The sequence below is a fragment of the Phyllobates terribilis genome, unplaced genomic scaffold (genome assembly GCF_046119375.1).
Source record: "Phyllobates terribilis strain yellow unplaced genomic scaffold, ASM4611937v1 Scaffold_40__1_contigs__length_11209783, whole genome shotgun sequence".
NCBI classification, from domain to species: Eukaryota; Metazoa; Chordata; class Amphibia; order Anura; family Dendrobatidae; genus Phyllobates; species Phyllobates terribilis.
In genome coordinates, this window is record NW_027362800.1 from 6067906 (window position 1) to 6089106 (window position 21201).

The 21201-nt window shown below is 45.1% G+C and overlaps 16 non-coding genes across 16 annotated transcripts; all 16 read right to left on the minus strand.

Annotated features, from left to right (window-relative positions):
• Window positions 1–292: 292 nt before the first annotated feature.
• On the minus strand, window positions 293–483 carry LOC141187376 (U2 spliceosomal RNA). The gene has a single exon (XR_012261567.1). It is a non-coding gene; the product is annotated as a U2 spliceosomal RNA (small nuclear RNA).
• Window positions 484–1607: 1124 nt separating this feature from the next.
• On the minus strand, window positions 1608–1798 carry LOC141188349 (U2 spliceosomal RNA). Its single transcript, XR_012262450.1, has one exon. It is a non-coding gene; the product is annotated as a U2 spliceosomal RNA (small nuclear RNA).
• Window positions 1799–2918: 1120 nt separating this feature from the next.
• LOC141188350 (U2 spliceosomal RNA) lies at window positions 2919–3109 on the minus strand. The gene has a single exon (XR_012262451.1). It is a non-coding gene; the product is annotated as a U2 spliceosomal RNA (small nuclear RNA).
• A 1119-nt stretch (window positions 3110–4228) lies between these two features.
• LOC141188351 (U2 spliceosomal RNA) lies at window positions 4229–4419 on the minus strand. Its single transcript, XR_012262452.1, has one exon. It is a non-coding gene; the product is annotated as a U2 spliceosomal RNA (small nuclear RNA).
• A 1122-nt stretch (window positions 4420–5541) lies between these two features.
• Window positions 5542–5732, minus strand: LOC141188352 (U2 spliceosomal RNA). The gene has a single exon (XR_012262453.1). It is a non-coding gene; the product is annotated as a U2 spliceosomal RNA (small nuclear RNA).
• Window positions 5733–6854: 1122 nt separating this feature from the next.
• On the minus strand, window positions 6855–7045 carry LOC141184335 (U2 spliceosomal RNA). Its single transcript, XR_012259100.1, has one exon. It is a non-coding gene; the product is annotated as a U2 spliceosomal RNA (small nuclear RNA).
• Window positions 7046–8164: 1119 nt separating this feature from the next.
• On the minus strand, window positions 8165–8355 carry LOC141188353 (U2 spliceosomal RNA). Its single transcript, XR_012262454.1, has one exon. It is a non-coding gene; the product is annotated as a U2 spliceosomal RNA (small nuclear RNA).
• Window positions 8356–9477: 1122 nt separating this feature from the next.
• On the minus strand, window positions 9478–9668 carry LOC141188354 (U2 spliceosomal RNA). Its single transcript, XR_012262455.1, has one exon. It is a non-coding gene; the product is annotated as a U2 spliceosomal RNA (small nuclear RNA).
• Window positions 9669–10789: 1121 nt separating this feature from the next.
• LOC141188355 (U2 spliceosomal RNA) lies at window positions 10790–10980 on the minus strand. The gene has a single exon (XR_012262456.1). It is a non-coding gene; the product is annotated as a U2 spliceosomal RNA (small nuclear RNA).
• Window positions 10981–12099: 1119 nt separating this feature from the next.
• On the minus strand, window positions 12100–12290 carry LOC141188358 (U2 spliceosomal RNA). The gene has a single exon (XR_012262458.1). It is a non-coding gene; the product is annotated as a U2 spliceosomal RNA (small nuclear RNA).
• A 1121-nt stretch (window positions 12291–13411) lies between these two features.
• Window positions 13412–13602, minus strand: LOC141188359 (U2 spliceosomal RNA). Its single transcript, XR_012262459.1, has one exon. It is a non-coding gene; the product is annotated as a U2 spliceosomal RNA (small nuclear RNA).
• Window positions 13603–14715: 1113 nt separating this feature from the next.
• On the minus strand, window positions 14716–14906 carry LOC141184173 (U2 spliceosomal RNA). Its single transcript, XR_012258954.1, has one exon. It is a non-coding gene; the product is annotated as a U2 spliceosomal RNA (small nuclear RNA).
• Window positions 14907–16033: 1127 nt separating this feature from the next.
• LOC141184669 (U2 spliceosomal RNA) lies at window positions 16034–16224 on the minus strand. The gene has a single exon (XR_012259403.1). It is a non-coding gene; the product is annotated as a U2 spliceosomal RNA (small nuclear RNA).
• Window positions 16225–17347: 1123 nt separating this feature from the next.
• Window positions 17348–17538, minus strand: LOC141188360 (U2 spliceosomal RNA). The gene has a single exon (XR_012262460.1). It is a non-coding gene; the product is annotated as a U2 spliceosomal RNA (small nuclear RNA).
• A 1118-nt stretch (window positions 17539–18656) lies between these two features.
• LOC141188361 (U2 spliceosomal RNA) lies at window positions 18657–18847 on the minus strand. Its single transcript, XR_012262461.1, has one exon. It is a non-coding gene; the product is annotated as a U2 spliceosomal RNA (small nuclear RNA).
• Window positions 18848–19968: 1121 nt separating this feature from the next.
• Window positions 19969–20159, minus strand: LOC141188362 (U2 spliceosomal RNA). Its single transcript, XR_012262462.1, has one exon. It is a non-coding gene; the product is annotated as a U2 spliceosomal RNA (small nuclear RNA).
• Between the last annotated feature and the right edge of the window lie 1042 nt (window positions 20160–21201).

The window sequence follows — 21201 nt, forward strand, 5'->3', positions numbered from 1 at the left end:
GTGAAAGCTCCAAAATGCTTGCCTAATATGTCTGTTTATCCAAAAGGAAGTATAGAGGGAGAGCTAGATAGATAGCATTGCATTACATTACATTACATGGCAATGCAATGCACAGTTGCTGAAGTTGAACCAAAATGAGCTTGTCATCTGGCTTCTGCAACTTTTAACATGAAAAATCCAATGAGGAGAAGAAAAGCAAAGCCAAAGAGTCCATCCCAAAATCCGACAAACAAGCAAAATGAACAAAAAGCATTGAATTCAATTCTTTCTGATTTTAGAAACTGCATTAAAGAAGGGGTGCACCGGTCCTGGAGATACTGCAATACCAGGTCAATGCGTGGAGTGGACAGAGCAAGCTCTTTTTCCATCTCCTTGTTCTAAAAATCCATTTAATATATGGTCCCCAGATAGGGGACGTATCAGATATTAAACTGATAAGAACAGATACTACACTTGATCTTAGCCAAAAGGCCGAGAAGCGATAACCAGAATTGGTTTCCGACTACGGTGCCACCCAAGGATTCTGAAAAGTCCATTTGTGGAGATGGCCACCTGGACTCCCGTTAAGAAGACATGCTGTCAACCTCTAGATCCCTCACATGCCTGCACTTTTCGGCTTGCTGCCGCTGCAATCCACGCGTTTTAGATCTGCATAACTCCACCTCTTTTAGCACAGTACCCTCAACCCCCGGCTGTTCCCACCCGCCTCAACACCGTTGGAAGGGAGGAGAACCAATTAAGGCGGGGGGGGGGGGGGTGGAACGAGCAGCTGTCTACCCTTAGCAGGAGGGTTGCTGATTAATTACCTCTCCTGCTGCTGCTGCTGCTGGCTGTCCAGCAGCAGACTGAAGGTGGCTGCTGCTGTGCGCAGGTATATAAAGGCTCAGAGCCTATTATGACACGCGCAGCCAGCGTTCCATTGCCACATTCCGTCTACTGCAGGCGGGATACCTGGATGGCTGAATGTCACTGAGAAGCTCACAGAGACCGCCATAAGCAACAGTTTAAAAGAATGCCACAGACTAATCAACCAAACTTTTTGGGTTGGTTTCTCTTTTATAGTCTGCAGGCATTAAATGAAAGAAGTCAGTGTTCCAGCAGAGGGAGACAACGTTTCAGAAAAGGCATTGTAGCAAACCAAAAAAGAAATTTTAAGCGCAGCAGAGTAACCAGCTCACATACCTGTTAGCTCAGGTGAGTTTAAAAGGCTGCTGTTGATAACAAGGGCATTTGCTAAATAGATGGTGTGTGTGCAACAATATACTGAAAGGTCAATTATATTGTGCAGCTTATCTCACCACCTGTAGTTATTTAGGTGAAAGCTCCAAAATGCTTGCCTAATATGTCTGTTTATCCAAAAGGAAGTATAGAGGGAGAGCTAGATAGATAGCATTGCATTACATTACATTACATGGCAATGCAATGCACAGTTGCTGAAGTTGAACCAAAATGAGCTTGTCATCTGGCTTCTGCAACTTTTAACATGAAAAATCCAATGAGGAGAAGAAAAGCAAAGCCAAAGAGTCCATCCCAAAATCCGACAAACAAGCAAAATGAACAAAAAGCATTGAATTCAATTCTTTCTGATTTTAGAAACTGCATTAAAGAAGGGGTGCACCGGTCCTGGAGATACTGCAATACCAGGTCAATGCGTGGAGTGGACAGAGCAAGCTCTTTTTCCATCTCCCTGTTCTAAAAATCCATTTAATATATGGTCCCCAGATAGGGGACGTATCAGATATTAAACTGATAAGAACAGATACTACACTTGATCTTAGCCAAAAGGCCGAGAAGCGATAACCAGAATTGGTTTCCGACTACGGTGCCACCCAAGGATTCTGAAAAGTCCATTTGTGGAGATGGCCACCTGGACTCCCGTTAAGAAGACATGCTGTCAACCTCTAGATCCCTCACATGCCTGCACTTTTCGGCTTGCTGCTGCTGCAATCCACGCGTTTTAGATCTGCATAACTCCACCTCTTTTAGCACAGTACCCTCAACCCCCGGCTGTTCCCACCCGCCTCAACACCGTTGGAAGGGAGGAGAACCAATTAAGGCGGGGGGGGGGTGGAACGAGCAGCTGTCTACCCTTAGCAGGAGGGTTGCTGATTAATTACCTCTCCTGCTGCTGCTGCTGCTGGCTGTCCAGCAGCAGACTGAAGGTGGCTGCTGCTGTGCGCAGGTATATAAAGGCTCAGAGCCTATTATGACACGCGCAGCCAGCGTTCCATTGCCACATTCCGTCTACTGCAGGCGGGATACCTGGATGGCTGAATGTCACTGAGAAGCTCACAGAGACCGCCATAAGCAACAGTTTAAAAGAATGCCACAGACTAATCAACCAAACTTTTTGGGTTGGTTTCTCTTTTATAGTCTGCAGGCATTAAATGAAAGAAGTCAGTGTTCCAGCAGAGGGAGACAACGTTTCAGAAAAGGCATTGTAGCAAACCAAAAAAGAAATTTTAAGCGCAGCAGAGTAACCAGCTCACATACCTGTTAGCTCAGGTGAGTTTAAAAGGCTGCTGTTGATAACAAGGGCATTTGCTAAATAGATGGTGTGTGTGCAACAATATACTGAAAGGTCAATTATATTGTGCAGCTTATCTCACCACCTGTAGTTATTTAGGTGAAAGCTCCAAAATGCTTGCCTAATATGTCTGTTTATCCAAAAGGAAGTATAGAGGGAGAGCTAGATAGATAGCATTGCATTACATTACATTACATGGCAATGCAATGCACAGTTGCTGAAGTTGAACCAAAATGAGCTTGTCATCTGGCTTCTGCAACTTTTAACATGAAAAATCCAATGAGGAGAAGAAAAGCAAAGCCAAAGAGTCCATCCCAAAATCCGACAAACAAGCAAAATGAACAAAAAGCATTGAATTCAATTCTTTCTGATTTTAGAAACTGCATTAAAGAAGGGGTGCACCGGTCCTGGAGATACTGCAATACCAGGTCAATGCGTGGAGTGGACAGAGCAAGCTCTTTTTCCATCTCCCTGTTCTAAAAATCCATTTAATATATGGTCCCCAGATAGGGGACGTATCAGATATTAAACTGATAAGAACAGATACTACACTTGATCTTAGCCAAAAGGCCGAGAAGCGATAACCAGAATTGGTTTCCGACTACGGTGCCACCCAAGGATTCTGAAAAGTCCATTTGTGGAGATGGCCACCTGGACTCCCGTTAAGAAGACATGCTGTCAACCTCTAGATCCCTCACATGCCTGCACTTTTCGGCTTGCTGCTGCTGCAATCCACGCGTTTTAGATCTGCATAACTCCACCTCTTTTAGCACAGTACCCTCAACCCCCGGCTGTTCCCACCCGCCTCAACACCGTTGGAAGGGAGGAGAACCAATTAAGGCGGGGGGGGGTGGAACGAGCAGCTGTCTACCCTTAGCAGGAGGGTTGCTGATTAATTACCTCTCCTGCTGCTGCTGCTGCTGGCTGTCCAGCAGCAGACTGAAGGTGGCTGCTGCTGTGCGCAGGTATATAAAGGCTCAGAGCCTATTATGACACGCGCAGCCAGCGTTCCATTGCCACATTCCGTCTACTGCAGGCGGGATACCTGGATGGCTGAATGTCACTGAGAAGCTCACAGAGACCGCCATAAGCAACAGTTTAAAAGAATGCCACAGACTAATCAACCAAACTTTTTGGGTTGGTTTCTCTTTTATAGTCTGCAGGCATTAAATGAAAGAAGTCAGTGTTCCAGCAGAGGGAGACAACGTTTCAGAAAAGGCATTGTAGCAAACCAAAAAAGAAATTTTAAGCGCAGCAGAGTAACCAGCTCACATACCTGTTAGCTCAGGTGAGTTTAAAAGGCTGCTGTTGATAACAAGGGCATTTGCTAAATAGATGGTGTGTGTGCAACAATATACTGAAAGGTCAATTATATTGTGCAGCTTATCTCACCACCTGTAGTTATTTAGGTGAAAGCTCCAAAATGCTTGCCTAATATGTCTGTTTATCCAAAAGGAAGTATAGAGGGAGAGCTAGATAGATAGCATTGCATTACATTACATTACATGGCAATGCAATGCACAGTTGCTGAAGTTGAACCAAAATGAGCTTGTCATCTGGCTTCTGCAACTTTTAACATGAAAAATCCAATGAGGAGAAGAAAAGCAAAGCCAAAGAGTCCATCCCAAAATCCGACAAACAAGCAAAATGAACAAAAAGCATTGAATTCAATTCTTTCTGATTTTAGAAACTGCATTAAAGAAGGGGTGCACCGGTCCTGGAGATACTGCAATACCAGGTCAATGCGTGGAGTGGACAGAGCAAGCTCTTTTTCCATCTCCCTGTTCTAAAAATCCATTTAATATATGGTCCCCAGATAGGGGACGTATCAGATATTAAACTGATAAGAACAGATACTACACTTGATCTTAGCCAAAAGGCCGAGAAGCGATAACCAGAATTGGTTTCCGACTACGGTGCCACCCAAGGATTCTGAAAAGTCCATTTGTGGAGATGGCCACCTGGACTCCCGTTAAGAAGACATGCTGTCAACCTCTAGATCCCTCACATGCCTGCACTTTTCGGCTTGCTGCTGCTGCAATCCACGCGTTTTAGATCTGCATAACTCCACCTCTTTTAGCACAGTACCCTCAACCCCCGGCTGTTCCCACCCGCCTCAACACCGTTGGAAGGGAGGAGAACCAATTAAGGCGGGGGTGGGGGGTGGAACGAGCAGCTGTCTACCCTTAGCAGGAGGGTTGCTGATTAATTACCTCTCCTGCTGCTGCTGCTGCTGGCTGTCCAGCAGCAGACTGAAGGTGGCTGCTGCTGTGCGCAGGTATATAAAGGCTCAGAGCCTATTATGACACGCGCAGCCAGCGTTCCATTGCCACATTCCGTCTACTGCAGGCGGGATACCTGGATGGCTGAATGTCACTGAGAAGCTCACAGAGACCGCCATAAGCAACAGTTTAAAAGAATGCCACAGACTAATCAACCAAACTTTTTGGGTTGGTTTCTCTTTTATAGTCTGCAGGCATTAAATGAAAGAAGTCAGTGTTCCAGCAGAGGGAGACAACGTTTCAGAAAAGGCATTGTAGCAAACCAAAAAAGAAATTTTAAGCGCAGCAGAGTAACCAGCTCACATACCTGTTAGCTCAGGTGAGTTTAAAAGGCTGCTGTTGATAACAAGGGCATTTGCTAAATAGATGGTGTGTGTGCAACAATATACTGAAAGGTCAATTATATTGTGCAGCTTATCTCACCACCTGTAGTTATTTAGGTGAAAGCTCCAAAATGCTTGCCTAATATGTCTGTTTATCCAAAAGGAAGTATAGAGGGAGAGCTAGATAGATAGCATTGCATTACATTACATTACATGGCAATGCAATGCACAGTTGCTGAAGTTGAACCAAAATGAGCTTGTCATCTGGCTTCTGCAACTTTTAACATGAAAAATCCAATGAGGAGAAGAAAAGCAAAGCCAAAGAGTCCATCCCAAAATCCGACAAACAAGCAAAATGAACAAAAAGCATTGAATTCAATTCTTTCTGATTTTAGAAACTGCATTAAAGAAGGGGTGCACCGGTCCTGGAGATACTGCAATACCAGGTCAATGCGTGGAGTGGACAGAGCAAGCTCTTTTTCCATCTCCCTGTTCTAAAAATCCATTTAATATATGGTCCCCAGATAGGGGACGTATCAGATATTAAACTGATAAGAACAGATACTACACTTGATCTTAGCCAAAAGGCCGAGAAGCGATAACCAGAATTGGTTTCCGACTACGGTGCCACCCAAGGATTCTGAAAAGTCCATTTGTGGAGATGGCCACCTGGACTCCCGTTAAGAAGACATGCTGTCAACCTCTAGATCCCTCACATGCCTGCACTTTTCGGCTTGCTGCTGCTGCAATCCACGCGTTTTAGATCTGCATAACTCCACCTCTTTTAGCACAGTACCCTCAACCCCCGGCTGTTCCCACCCGCCTCAACACCGTTGGAAGGGAGGAGAACCAATTAAGGCGGGGGTGGGGGGTGGAACGAGCAGCTGTCTACCCTTAGCAGGAGGGTTGCTGATTAATTACCTCTCCTGCTGCTGCTGCTGCTGGCTGTCCAGCAGCAGGCTGAAGGTGGCTGCTGCTGTGCGCAGGTATATAAAGGCTCAGAGCCTATTATGACACGCGCAGCCAGCGTTCCATTGCCACATTCCGTCTACTGCAGGCGGGATACCTGGATGGCTGAATGTCACTGAGAAGCTCACAGAGACCGCCATAAGCAACAGTTTAAAAGAATGCCACAGACTAATCAACCAAACTTTTTGGGTTGGTTTCTCTTTTATAGTCTGCAGGCATTAAATGAAAGAAGTCAGTGTTCCAGCAGAGGGAGACAACGTTTCAGAAAAGGCATTGTAGCAAACCAAAAAAGAAATTTTAAGCGCAGCAGAGTAACCAGCTCACATACCTGTTAGCTCAGGTGAGTTTAAAAGGCTGCTGTTGATAACAAGGGCATTTGCTAAATAGATGGTGTGTGTGCAACAATATACTGAAAGGTCAATTATATTGTGCAGCTTATCTCACCACCTGTAGTTATTTAGGTGAAAGCTCCAAAATGCTTGCCTAATATGTCTGTTTATCCAAAAGGAAGTATAGAGGGAGAGCTAGATAGATAGCATTGCATTACATTACATTACATGGCAATGCAATGCACAGTTGCTGAAGTTGAACCAAAATGAGCTTGTCATCTGGCTTCTGCAACTTTTAACATGAAAAATCCAATGAGGAGAAGAAAAGCAAAGCCAAAGAGTCCATCCCAAAATCCGACAAACAAGCAAAATGAACAAAAAGCATTGAATTCAATTCTTTCTGATTTTAGAAACTGCATTAAAGAAGGGGTGCACCGGTCCTGGAGATACTGCATTACCAGGTCAATGCGTGGAGTGGACAGAGCAAGCTCTTTTTCCATCTCCCTGTTCTAAAAATCCATTTAATATATGGTCCCCAGATAGGGGACGTATCAGATATTAAACTGATAAGAACAGATACTACACTTGATCTTAGCCAAAAGGCCGAGAAGCGATAACCAGAATTGGTTTCCGACTACGGTGCCACCCAAGGATTCTGAAAAGTCCATTTGTGGAGATGGCCACCTGGACTCCCGTTAAGAAGACATGCTGTCAACCTCTAGATCCCTCACATGCCTGCACTTTTCGGCTTGCTGCTGCTGCAATCCACGCGTTTTAGATCTGCATAACTCCACCTCTTTTAGCACAGTACCCTCAACCCCCGACTGTTCCCACCCGCCTCAACACCGTTGGAAGGGAGGAGAGCCAATTAAGGCGGGGGGGGGTGGAACGAGCAGCTGTCTACCCTTAGCAGGAGGGTTGCTGATTAATTACCTCTCCTGCTGCTGCTGCTGCTGGCTGTCCAGCAGCAGACTGAAGGTGGCTGCTGCTGTGCGCAGGTATATAAAGGCTCAGAGCCTATTATGACACGCGCAGCCAGCGTTCCATTGCCACATTCCGTCTACTGCAGGCGGGATACCTGGATGGCTGAATGTCACTGAGAAGCTCACAGAGACCGCCATAAGCAACAGTTTAAAAGAATGCCACAGACTAATCAACCAAACTTTTTGGGTTGGTTTCTCTTTTATAGTCTGCAGGCATTAAATGAAAGAAGTCAGTGTTCCAGCAGAGGGAGACAACGTTTCAGAAAAGGCATTGTAGCAAACCAAAAAAGAAATTTTAAGCGCAGCAGAGTAACCAGCTCACATACCTGTTAGCTCAGGTGAGTTTAAAAGGCTGCTGTTGATAACAAGGGCATTTGCTAAATAGATGGTGTGTGTGCAACAATATACTGAAAGGTCAATTATATTGTGCAGCTTATCTCACCACCTGTAGTTATTTAGGTGAAAGCTCCAAAATGCTTGCCTAATATGTCTGTTTATCCAAAAGGAAGTATAGAGGGAGAGCTAGATAGATAGCATTGCATTACATTACATTACATGGCAATGCAATGCACAGTTGCTGAAGTTGAACCAAAATGAGCTTGTCATCTGGCTTCTGCAACTTTTAACATGAAAAATCCAATGAGGAGAAGAAAAGCAAAGCCAAAGAGTCCATCCCAAAATCCGACAAACAAGCAAAATGAACAAAAAGCATTGAATTCAATTCTTTCTGATTTTAGAAACTGCATTAAAGAAGGGGTGCACCGGTCCTGGAGATACTGCAATACCAGGTCAATGCGTGGAGTGGACAGAGCAAGCTCTTTTTCCATCTCCCTGTTCTAAAAATCCATTTAATATATGGTCCCCAGATAGGGGACGTATCAGATATTAAACTGATAAGAACAGATACTACACTTGATCTTAGCCAAAAGGCCGAGAAGCGATAACCAGAATTGGTTTCCGACTACGGTGCCACCCAAGGATTCTGAAAAGTCCATTTGTGGAGATGGCCACCTGGACTCCCGTTAAGAAGACATGCTGTCAACCTCTAGATCCCTCACATGCCTGCACTTTTCGGCTTGCTGCTGCTGCAATCCACGCGTTTTAGATCTGCATAACTCCACCTCTTTTAGCACAGTACCCTCAACCCCCGGCTGTTCCCACCCGCCTCAACACCGTTGGAAGGGAGGAGAACCAATTAAGGCGGGGGGGGGGGGTGGAACGAGCAGCTGTCTACCCTTAGCAGGAGGGTTGCTGATTAATTACCTCTCCTGCTGCTGCTGCTGCTGGCTGTCCAGCAGCAGACTGAAGGTGGCTGCTGCTGTGCGCAGGTATATAAAGGCTCAGAGCCTATTATGACACGCGCAGCCAGCGTTCCATTGCCACATTCCGTCTACTGCAGGCGGGATACCTGGATGGCTGAATGTCACTGAGAAGCTCACAGAGACCGCCATAAGCAACAGTTTAAAAGAATGCCACAGACTAATCAACCAAACTTTTTGGGTTGGTTTCTCTTTTATAGTCTGCAGGCATTAAATGAAAGAAGTCAGTGTTCCAGCAGAGGGAGACAACGTTTCAGAAAAGGCATTGTAGCAAACCAAAAAAGAAATTTTAAGCGCAGCAGAGTAACCAGCTCACATACCTGTTAGCTCAGGTGAGTTTAAAAGGCTGCTGTTGATAACAAGGGCATTTGCTAAATAGATGGTGTGTGTGCAACAATATACTGAAAGGTCAATTATATTGTGCAGCTTATCTCACCACCTGTAGTTATTTAGGTGAAAGCTCCAAAATGCTTGCCTAATATGTCTGTTTATCCAAAAGGAAGTATAGAGGGAGAGCTAGATAGATAGCATTGCATTACATTACATTACATGGCAATGCAATGCACAGTTGCTGAAGTTGAACCAAAATGAGCTTGTCATCTGGCTTCTGCAACTTTTAACATGAAAAATCCAATGAGGAGAAGAAAAGCAAAGCCAAAGAGTCCATCCCAAAATCCGACAAACAAGCAAAATGAACAAAAAGCATTGAATTCAATTCTTTCTGATTTTAGAAACTGCATTAAAGAAGGGGTGCACCGGTCCTGGAGATACTGCAATACCAGGTCAATGCGTGGAGTGGACAGAGCAAGCTCTTTTTCCATCTCCCTGTTCTAAAAATCCATTTAATATATGGTCCCCAGATAGGGGACGTATCAGATATTAAACTGATAAGAACAGATACTACACTTGATCTTAGCCAAAAGGCCGAGAAGCGATAACCAGAATTGGTTTCCGACTACGGTGCCACCCAAGGATTCTGAAAAGTCCATTTGTGGAGATAGCCACCTGGACTCCCGTTAAGAAGACATGCTGTCAACCTCTAGATCCCTCACATGCCTGCACTTTTCGGCTTGCTGCTGCTGCAATCCACGCGTTTTAGATCTGCATAACTCCACCTCTTTTAGCACAGTACCCTCAACCCCCGGCTGTTCCCACCCGCCTCAACACCGTTGGAAGGGAGGAGAGCCAATTAAGGCGGGGGGGGGGGTGGAACGAGCAGCTGTCTACCCTTAGCAGGAGGGTTGCTGATTAATTACCTCTCCTGCTGCTGCTGCTGCTGGCTGTCCAGCAGCAGACTGAAGGTGGCTGCTGCTGTGCGCAGGTATATAAAGGCTCAGAGCCTATTATGACACGCGCAGCCAGCGTTCCATTGCCACATTCCGTCTACTGCAGGCGGGATACCTGGATGGCTGAATGTCACTGAGAAGCTCACAGAGACCGCCATAAGCAACAGTTTAAAAGAATGCCACAGACTAATCAACCAAACTTTTTGGGTTGGTTTCTCTTTTATAGTCTGCAGGCATTAAATGAAAGAAGTCAGTGTTCCAGCAGAGGGAGACAACGTTTCAGAAAAGGCATTGTAGCAAACCAAAAAAGAAATTTTAAGCGCAGCAGAGTAACCAGCTCACATACCTGTTAGCTCAGGTGAGTTTAAAAGGCTGCTGTTGATAACAAGGGCATTTGCTAAATAGATGGTGTGTGTGCAACAATATACTGAAAGGTCAATTATATTGTGCAGCTTATCTCACCACCTGTAGTTATTTAGGTGAAAGCTCCAAAATGCTTGCCTAATATGTCTGTTTATCCAAAAGGAAGTATAGAGGGAGAGCTAGATAGATAGCATTGCATTACATTACATTACATGGCAATGCAATGCACAGTTGCTGAAGTTGAACCAAAATGAGCTTGTCATCTGGCTTCTGCAACTTTTAACATGAAAAATCCAATGAGGAGAAGAAAAGCAAAGCCAAAGAGTCCATCCCAAAATCCGACAAACAAGCAAAATGAACAAAAAGCATTGAATTCAATTCTTTCTGATTTTAGAAACTGCATTAAAGAAGGGGTGCACCGGTCCTGGAGATACTGCAATACCAGGTCAATGCGTGGAGTGGACAGAGCAAGCTCTTTTTCCATCTCCCTGTTCTAAAAATCCATTTAATATATGGTCCCCAGATAGGGGACGTATCAGATATTAAACTGATAAGAACAGATACTACACTTGATCTTAGCCAAAAGGCCGAGAAGCGATAACCAGAATTGGTTTCCGACTACGGTGCCACCCAAGGATTCTGAAAAGTCCATTTGTGGAGATGGCCACCTGGACTCCCGTAAAGAAGACATGCTGTCAACCTCTAGATCCCTCACATGCCTGCACTTTTCGGCTTGCTGCTGCTGCAATCCACGCGTTTTAGATCTGCATAACTCCACCTCTTTTAGCACAGTACCCTCAACCCCCGGCTGTTCCCACCCGCCTCAACACCGTTGGAAGGGAGGAGAACCAATTAAGGCGGGGGGGGGTGGAACGAGCAGCTGTCTACCCTTAGCAGGAGGGTTGCTGATTAATTACCTCTCCTGCTGCTGCTGCTGCTGGCTGTCCAGCAGCAGACTGAAGGTGGCTGCTGCTGTGCGCAGGTATATAAAGGCTCAGAGCCTATTATGACACGCGCAGCCAGCGTTCCATTGCCACATTCCGTCTACTGCAGGCGGGATACCTGGATGGTTGAATGTCACTGAGAAGCTCACAGAGACCGCCATAAGCAACAGTTTAAAAGAATGCCACAGACTAATCAACCAAACTTTTTGGGTTGGTTTCTCTTTTATAGTCTGCAGGCATTAAATGAAAGAAGTCAGTGTTCCAGCAGAGGGAGACAACGTTTCAGAAAAGGCATTGTAGCAACCCAAAAAAGAAATTTTAAGCGCAGCAGAGTAACCAGCTCACATACCTGTTAGCTCAGGTGAGTTTAAAAGGCTGCTGTTGATAACAAGGGCATTTGCTAAATAGATGGTGTGTGTGCAACAATATACTGAAAGGTCAATTATATTGTGCAGCTTATCTCACCACCTGTAGTTATTTAGGTGAAAGCTCCAAAATGCTTGCCTAATATGTCTGTTTATCCAAAAGGAAGTATAGAGGGAGAGCTAGATAGATAGCATTGCATTACATTACATTACATGGCAATGCAAAGCACAGTTGCTGAAGTTGAACCAAAATGAGCTTGTCATCTGGCTTCTGCAACTTTTAACATGAAAAATCCAATGAGGAGAAGAAAAGCAAAGCCAAAGAGTCCATCCCAAAATCCGACAAACAAGCAAAATGAACAAAAAGCATTGAATTCAATTCTTTCTGATTTTAGAAACTGCATTAAAGAAGGGGTGCACCGGTCCTGGAGATACTGCAATACCAGGTCAATGCGTGGAGTGGACAGAGCAAGCTCTTTTTCCATCTCCCTGTTCTAAAAATCCATTTAATATATGGTCCCCAGATAGGGGACGTATCAGATATTAAACTGATAAGAACAGATACTACACTTGATCTTAGCCAAAAGGCCGAGAAGCGATAACCAGAATTGGTTTCCGACTACGGTGCCACCCAAGGATTCTGAAAAGTCCATTTGTGGAGATGGCCACCTGGACTCTCGTTAAGAAGACATGCTGTCAACCTCTAGATCCCTCACATGCCTGCACTTTTCGGCTTGCTGCTGCTGCAATCCACGCGTTTTAGATCTGCATAACTCCACCTCTTTTAGCACAGTACCCTCAACCCCCGGCTGTTCCCACCCGCCTCAACACCGTTGGAAGGGAGGAGAACCAATTAAGGTGGGGGGGGGGGTGGAACGAGCAGCTGTCTACCCTTAGCAGGAGGGTTGCTGATTAATTACCTCTCCTGCTGCTGCTGTTGCTGGCTGTCCAGCAGCAGACTGAAGGTGGCTGCTGCTGTGCGCAGGTATATAAAGGCTCAGAGCCTATTATGACACGCGCAGCCAGCGTTCCATTGCCACATTCCGTCTACTGCAGGCGGGATACCTGGATGGCTGAATGTCACTGAGAAGCTCACAGAGACCGCCATAAGCAACAGTTTAAAAGAATGCCACAGACTAATCAACCAAACTTTTTGGGTTGGTTTCTCTTTTATAGTCTGCAGGCATTAAATGAAAGAAGTCAGTGTTCCAGCAGAGGGAGACAACGTTTCAGAAAAGGCATTGTAGCAAACCAAAAAAGAAATTTTAAGCGCAGCAGAGTAACCAGCTCACATACCTGTTAGCTCAGGTGAGTTTAAAAGGCTGCTGTTGATAACAAGGGCATTTGCTAAATAGATGGTGTGTGTGCAACAATATACTGAAAGGTCAATTATATTGTGCAGCTTATCTCACCACCTGTAGTTATTTAGGTGAAAGCTCCAAAATGCTTGCCTAATATGTCTGTTTATCCAAAAGGAAGTATAGAGGGAGAGCTAGATAGATAGCATTGCATTACATTACATTACATGGCAATGCAATGCACAGTTGCTGAAGTTGAACCAAAATGAGCTTGTCATCTGGCTTCTGCAACTTTTAACATGAAAAATCCAATGAGGAGAAGAAAAGCAAAGCCAAAGAGTCCATCCCAAAATCCGACAAACAAGCAAAATGAACAAAAAGCATTGAATTCAATTCTTTCTGATTTTAGAAACTGCATTAAAGAAGGGGTGCACCGGTCCTGGAGATACTGCAATACCAGGTCAATGCGTGGAGTGGACAGAGCAAGCTCTTTTTCCATCTCCCTGTTCTAAAAATCCATTTAATATATGGTCCCCAGATAGGGGACGTATCAGATATTAAACTGATAAGAACAGATACTACACTTGATCTTAGCCAAAAGGCCGAGAAGCGATAACCAGAATTGGTTTCCGACTACGGTGCCACCCAAGGATTCTGAAAAGTCCATTTGTGGAGATGGCCACCTGGACTCCCGTTAAGAAGACATGCTGTCAACCTCTAGATCCCTCACATGCCTGCACTTTTCGGCTTGCTGCTGCTGCAATCCACGCGTTTTAGATCTGCATAACTCCACCTCTTTTAGCACAGTACCCTCAACCCTCGGCTGTTCCCACCCGCCTCAACACCGTTGGAAGGGAGGAGAACCAATTACGGCGGGGGGGGGTGGAACGAGCAGCTGTCTACCCTTAGCAGGAGGGTTGCTGATTAATTACCTCTCCTGCTGCTGCTGGCTGTCCAGCAGCAGACTGAAGGTGGCTGCTGCTGTGCGCAGGTATATAAAGGCTCAGAGCCTATTATGACACGCGCAGCCAGCGTTCCATTGCCACATTCCGTCTACTGCAGGCGGGATACCTGGATGGCTGAATGTCACTGAGAAGCTCACAGAGACCGCCATAAGCAACAGTTTAAAAGAATGCCACAGACTAATCAACCAAACTTTTTGGGTTGGTTTCTCTTTTATAGTCTGCAGGCATTAAATGAAAGAAGTCAGTGTTCCAGCAGAGGGAGACAACGTTTCAGAAAAGGCATTGTAGCAAACCAAAAAAGAAATTTTAAGCGCAGCAGAGTAACCAGCTCACATACCTGTTAGCTCAGGTGAGTTTAAAAGGCTGCTGTTGATAACAAGGGCATTTGCTAAATAGATGGTGTGTGTGCAACAATATACTGAAAGGTCAATTATATTGTGCAGCTTATCTCACCACCTGTAGTTATTTAGGTGAAAGCTCCAAAATGCTTGCCTAATATGTCTGTTTATCCAAAAGGAAGTATAGAGGGAGAGCTAGATAGATAGCATTGCATTACATTACATTACATGGCAATGCAATGCACAGTTGCTGAAGTTGAACCAAAATGAGCTTGTCATCTGGCTTCTGCAACTTTTAACATGAAAAATCCAATGAGGAGAAGAAAAGCAAAGCCAAAGAGTCCATCCCAAAATCCGACAAACAAGCAAAATGAACAAAAAGCATTGAATTCAATTCTTTCTGATTTTAGAAACTGCATTAAAGAAGGGGTGCACCGGTCCTGGAGATACTGCAATACCAGGTCAATGCGTGGAGTGGACAGAGCAAGCTCTTTTTCCATCTCCCTGTTCTAAAAATCCATTTAATATATGGTCCCCAGATAGGGGACGTATCAGATATTAAACTGATAAGAACAGATACTACACTTGATCTTAGCCAAAAGGCTGAGAAGCGATAACCAGAATTGGTTTCCGACTACGGTGCCACCCAAGGATTCTGAAAAGTCCATTTGTGGAGATGGCCACCTGGACTCCCGTTAAGAAGACATGCTGTCAACCTCTAGATCCCTCACATGCCTGCACTTTTCGGCTTGCTGCTGCTGCAATCCACGCGTTTTAGATCTGCATAACTCCACCTCTTTTAGCACAGTACCCTCAACCCCCGGCTGTTCCCACCCGCCTCAACACCGTTGGAAGGGAGGAGAACCAATTAAGGCGGGGGGGGGGGGGGTGGAACGAGCAGCTGTCTACCCTTAGCAGGAGGGTTGCTGATTAATTACCTCTCCTGCTGCTGCTGCTGCTGCTGGCTGTCCAGCAGCAGACTGAAGGTGGCTGCTGCTGTGCGCAGGTATATAAAGGCTCAGAGCCTATTATGACACGCGCAGCCAGCGTTCCATTGCCACATTCCGTCTACTGCAGGCGGGATACCTGGATGGCTGAATGTCACTGAGAAGCTCACAGAGACCGCCATAAGCAACAGTTTAAAAGAATGCCACAGACTAATCAACCAAACTTTTTGGGTTGGTTTCTCTTTTATAGTCTGCAGGCATTAAATGAAAGAAGTCAGTGTTCCAGCAGAGGGAGACAACGTTTCAGAAAAGGCATTGTAGCAAACCAAAAAAGAAATTTTAAGCGCAGCAGAGTAACCAGCTCACATACCTGTTAGCTCAGGTGAGTTTAAAAGGCTGCTGTTGATAACAAGGGCATTTGCTAAATAGATGGTGTGTGTGCAACAATATACTGAAAGGTCAATTATATTGTGCAGCTTATCTCACCACCTGTAGTTATTTAGGTGAAAGCTCCAAAATGCTTGCCTAATATGTCTGTTTATCCAAAAGGAAGTATAGAGGGAGAGCTAGATAGATAGCATTGCATTACATTACATTACATGGCAATGCAATGCACAGTTGCTGAAGTTGAACCAAAATGAGCTTGTCATCTGGCTTCTGCAACTTTTAACATGAAAAATCCAATGAGGAGAAGAAAAGCAAAGCCAAAGAGTCCATCCCAAAATCCGACAAACAAGCAAAATGAACAAAAAGCATTGAATTCAATTCTTTCTGATTTTAGAAACTGCATTAAAGAAGGGGTGCACCTTTCCTGGAGATACTGCAATACCAGGTCAATGCGTGGAGTGGACAGAGCAAGCTCTTTTTCCATCTCCCTGTTCTAAAAATCCATTTAATATATGGTCCCCAGATAGGGGACGTATCAGATATTAAACTGATAAGAACAGATACTACACTTGATCTTAGCCAAAAGGCCGAGAAGCGATAACCAGAATTGGTTTCCGACTACGGTGCCACCCAAGGATTCTGAAAAGTCCATTTGTGGAGATGGCCACCTGGACTCCCGTTAAGAAGACATGCTGTCAACCTCTAGATCCCTCACATGCCTGCACTTTTCGGCTTGCTGCTGCTGCAATCCACACGTTTTAGATCTGCATAACTCCACCTCTTTTAGCACAGTACCCTCAACCCCCGGCTGTTCCCACCCGCCTCAACACCGTTGGAAGGGAGGAGAACCAATTAAGGCGGGGGGGGGGGGGTGGAACGAGCAGCTGTCTACCCTTAGCAGGAGGGTTGCTGATTAATTACCTCTCCTGCTGCTGCTGCTGCTGGCTGTCCAGCAGCAGACTGAAGGTGGCTGCTGCTGTGCGCAGGTATATAAAGGCTCAGAGCCTATTATGACACGCGCAGCCAGCGTTCCATTGCCACATTCCGTCTACTGCAGGCGGGATACCTGGATGGCTGAATGTCACTGAGAAGCTCACAGAGACCGCCATAAGCAACAGTTTAAAAGAATGCCACAGACTAATCAACCAAACTTTTTGGGTTGGTTTCTCTTTTATAGTCTGCAGGCATTAAATGAAAGAAGTCAGTGTTCCAGCAGAGGGAGACAACGTTTCAGAAAAGGCATTGTAGCAAACCAAAAAAGAAATTTTAAGCGCAGCAGAGTAACCAGCTCACATACCTGTTAGCTCAGGTGAGTTTAAAAGGCTGCTGTTGATAACAAGGGCATTTGCTAAATAGATGGTGTGTGTGCAACAATATACTGAAAGGTCAATTATATTGTGCAGCTTATCTCACCACCTGTAGTTATTTAGGTGAAAGCTCCAAAATGCTTGCCTAATATGTCTGTTTATCCAAAAGGAAGTATAGAGGGAGAGCTAGATAGATAGCATTGCATTACATTACATTACATGGCAATGCAATGCACAGTTGCTGAAGTTGAACCAAAATGAGCTTGTCATCTGGCTTCTGCAACTTTTAACATGAAAAATCCAATGAGGAGAAGAAAAGCAAAGCCAAAGAGTCCATCCCAAAATCCGACAAACAAGCAAAATGAACAAAAAGCATTGAATTCAATTCTTTCTGATTTTAGAAACTGCATTAAAGAAGGGGTGCACCGGTCCTGGAGATACTGCAATACCAGGTCAATGCGTGGAGTGGACAGAGCAAGCTCTTTTTCCATCTCCCTGTTCTAAAAATCCATTTAATATATGGTCCCCAGATAGGGGACGTATCAGATATTAAACTGATAAGAACAGATACTACACTTGATCTTAGCCAAAAGGCCGAGAAGCGATAACCAGAATTGGTTTCCGACTACGGTGCCACCCAAGGATTCTGAAAAGTCCATTTGTGGAGATGGCCACCTGGACTCCCGTTAAGAAGACATGCTGTCAACCTCTAGATCCCTCACATGCCTGCACTTTTCGGCTTGCTGCTGCTGCAATCCACGCGTTTTAGATCTGCATAACTCCACCTCTTTTAGCACAGTACCCTCAACCCCCGGCTGTTCCCACCCGCCTCAACACCGTTGGAAGGGAGGAGAACCAATTAAGGCGGGGGGGGGTGGAACGAGCAGCTGTCTACCCTTAGCAGGAGGGTTGCTGATTAATTACCTCTCCTGCTGCTGCTGCTGCTGGCTGTCCAGCAGCAGACTGAAGGTGGCTGCTGCTGTGCGCAGGTATATAAAGGCTCAGAGCCTATTATGACACGCGCAGCCAGCGTTCCATTGCCACATTCCGTCTACTGCAGGCGGGATACCTGGATGGCTGAATGTCACTGAGAAGCTCACAGAGACCGCCATAAGCAACAGTTTAAAAGAATGCCACAGACTAATCAACCAAACTTTTTGGGTTGGTTTCTCTTTTATAGTCTGCAGGCATTAAATGAAAGAAGTCAGTGTTCCAGCAGAGGGAGACAACGTTTCAGAAAAGGCATTGTAGCAACCAAAAAAGAAATTTTAAGCGCAGCAGAGTAACCAGCTCACATACCTGTTAGCTCAGGTGAGTTTAAAAGGCTGCTGTTGATAACAAGGGCATTTGCTAAATAGATGGTGTGTGTGCAACAATATACTGAAAGGTCAATTATATTGTGCAGCTTATCTCACCACCTGTAGTTATTTAGGTGAAAGCTCCAAAATGCTTGCCTAATATGTCTGTTTATCCAAAAGGAAGTATAGAGGGAGAGCTAGATAGATAGCATTGCATTACATTACATTACATGGCAATGCAATGCACAGTTGCTGAAGTTGAACCAAAATGAGCTTGTCATCTGGCTTCTGCAACTTTTAACATGAAAAATCCAATGAGGAGAAGAAAAGCAAAGCCAAAGAGTCCATCCCAAAATCCGACAAACAAGCAAAATGAACAAAAAGCATTGAATTCAATTCTTTCTGATTTTAGAAACTGCATTAAAGAAGGGGTGCACCGGTCCTGGAGATACTGCAATACCAGGTCAATGCGTGGAGTGGACAGAGCAAGCTCTTTTTCCATCTCCCTGTTCTAAAAATCCATTTAATATATGGTCCCCAGATAGGGGACGTATCAGATATTAAACTGATAAGAACAGATACTACACTTGATCTTAGCCAAAAGGCCGAGAAGCGATAACCAGAATTGGTTTCCGACTACGGTGCCACCCAAGGATTCTGAAAAGTCCATTTGTGGAGATGGCCACCTGGACTCCCGTTAAGAAGACATGCTGTCAACCTCTAGATCCCTCACATGCCTGCACTTTTCGGCTTGCTGCTGCTGCAATCCACGCGTTTTAGATCTGCATAACTCCACCTCTTTTAGCACAGTACCCTCAACCCCCGGCTGTTCCCACCCGCCTCAACACCGTTGGAAGGGAGGAGAACCAATTAAGGCGGGGGGGGGGGTGGAACGAGCAGCTGTCTACCCTTAGCAGGAGGGTTGCTGATTAATTACCTCTCCTGCTGCTGCTGCTGCTGGCTGTCCAGCAGCAGACTGAAGGTGGCTGCTGCTGTGCGCAGGTATATAAAGGCTCAGAGCCTATTATGACACGCGCAGCCAGCGTTCCATTGCCACATTCCGTCTACTGCAGGCGGGATACCTGGATGGCTGAATGTCACTGAGAAGCTCACAGAGACCGCCATAAGCAACAGTTTAAAAGAATGCCACAGACTAATCAACCAAACTTTTTGGGTTGGTTTCTCTTTTATAGTCTGCAGGCATTAAATGAAAGAAGTCAGTGTTCCAGCAGAGGGAGACAACGTTTCAGAAAAGGCATTGTAGCAAACCAAAAAAGAAATTTTAAGCGCAGCAGAGTAACCAGCTCACATACCTGTTAGCTCAGGTGAGTTTAAAAGGCTGCTGTTGATAACAAGGGCATTTGCTAAATAGATGGTGTGTGTGCAACAATATACTGAAAGGTCAATTATATTGTGCAGCTTATCTCACCACCTGTAGTTATTTAGGTGAAAGCTCCAAAATGCTTGCCTAATATGTCTGTTTATCCAAAAGGAAGTATAGAGGGAGAGCTAGATAGATAGCATTGCATTACATTACATTACATGGCAATGCAATGCACAGTTGCTGAAGTTGAACCAAAATGAGCTTGTCATCTGGCTTCTGCAACTTTTAACATGAAAAATCCAATGAGGAGAAGAAAAGCAAAGCCAAAGAGTCCATCCCAAAATCCGACAAACAAGCAAAATGAACAAAAAGCATTGAATTCAATTCTTTCTGATTTTAGAAACTGCATTAAAGAAGGGGTGCACCGGTCCTGGAGATACTGCAATACCAGGTCAATGCGTGGAGTGGACAGAGCAAGCTCTTTTTCCATCTCCCTGTTCTAAAAATCCATTTAATATATGGTCCCCAGATAGGGGACGTATCAGATATTAAACTGATAAGAACAGATACTACACTTGATCTTAGCCAAAAGGCCGAGAAGCGATAACCAGAATTGGTTTCCGACTACAGTGCCACCCAAGGATTCTGAAAAGTCCATTTGTGGAGATGGCCACCTGGACTCCCGTTAAGAAGACATGCTGTCAACCTCTAGATCCCTCACATGCCTGCACTTTTCGGCTTGCTGCTGCTGCAATCCACGCGTTTTAGATCTGCATAACTCCACCTCTTTTAGCACAGTACCCTCAACCCCCGGCTGTTCCCACCCGCCTCAACACCGTTGGAAGGGAGGAGAACCAATTAAGGCGGGGGGGGGGTGGAACGAGCAGCTGTCTACCCTTAGCAGGAGGGTTGCTGATTAATTACCTCTCCTGCTGCTGCTGGCTGTCCAGCAGCAGACTGAAGGTGGCTGCTGCTGTGCGCAGGTATATAAAGGCTCAGAGCCTATTATGACACGCGCAGCCAGCGTTCCATTGCCACATTCCGTCTACTGCAGGCGGGATACCTGGATGGCTGAATGTCACTGAGAAGCTCACAGAGACCGCCATAAGCAACAGTTTAAAAGAATGCCACAGACTAATCAACCAAACTTTTTGGGTTGGTTTCTCTTTTATAGTCTGCAGGCATTAAATGAAAGAAGTCAGTGTTCCAGCAGAGGGAGACAACGTTTCAGAAAAGGCATTGTAGCAAACCAAAAAAGAAATTTTAAGCGCAGCAGAGTAACCAGCTCACATACCTGTTAGCTCAGGTGAGTTTAAAAGGCTGCTGTTGATAACAAGGGCATTTGCTAAATAGATGGTGTGTGTGCAACAATATACTGAAAGGTCAATTATATTGTGCAGCTTATCTCACCACCTGTAGTTATTTAGGTGAAAGCTCCAAAATGCTTGCCTAATATGTCTGTTTATCCAAAAGGAAGTATAGAGGGAGAGCTAGATAGATAGCATTGCATTACATTACATTACATGGCAATGCAATGCACAGTTGCTGAAGTTGAACCAAAATGAGCTTGTCATCTGGCTTCTGCAACTTTTAACATGAAAAATCCAATGAGGAGAAGAAAAGCAAAGCCAAAGAGTCCATCCCAAA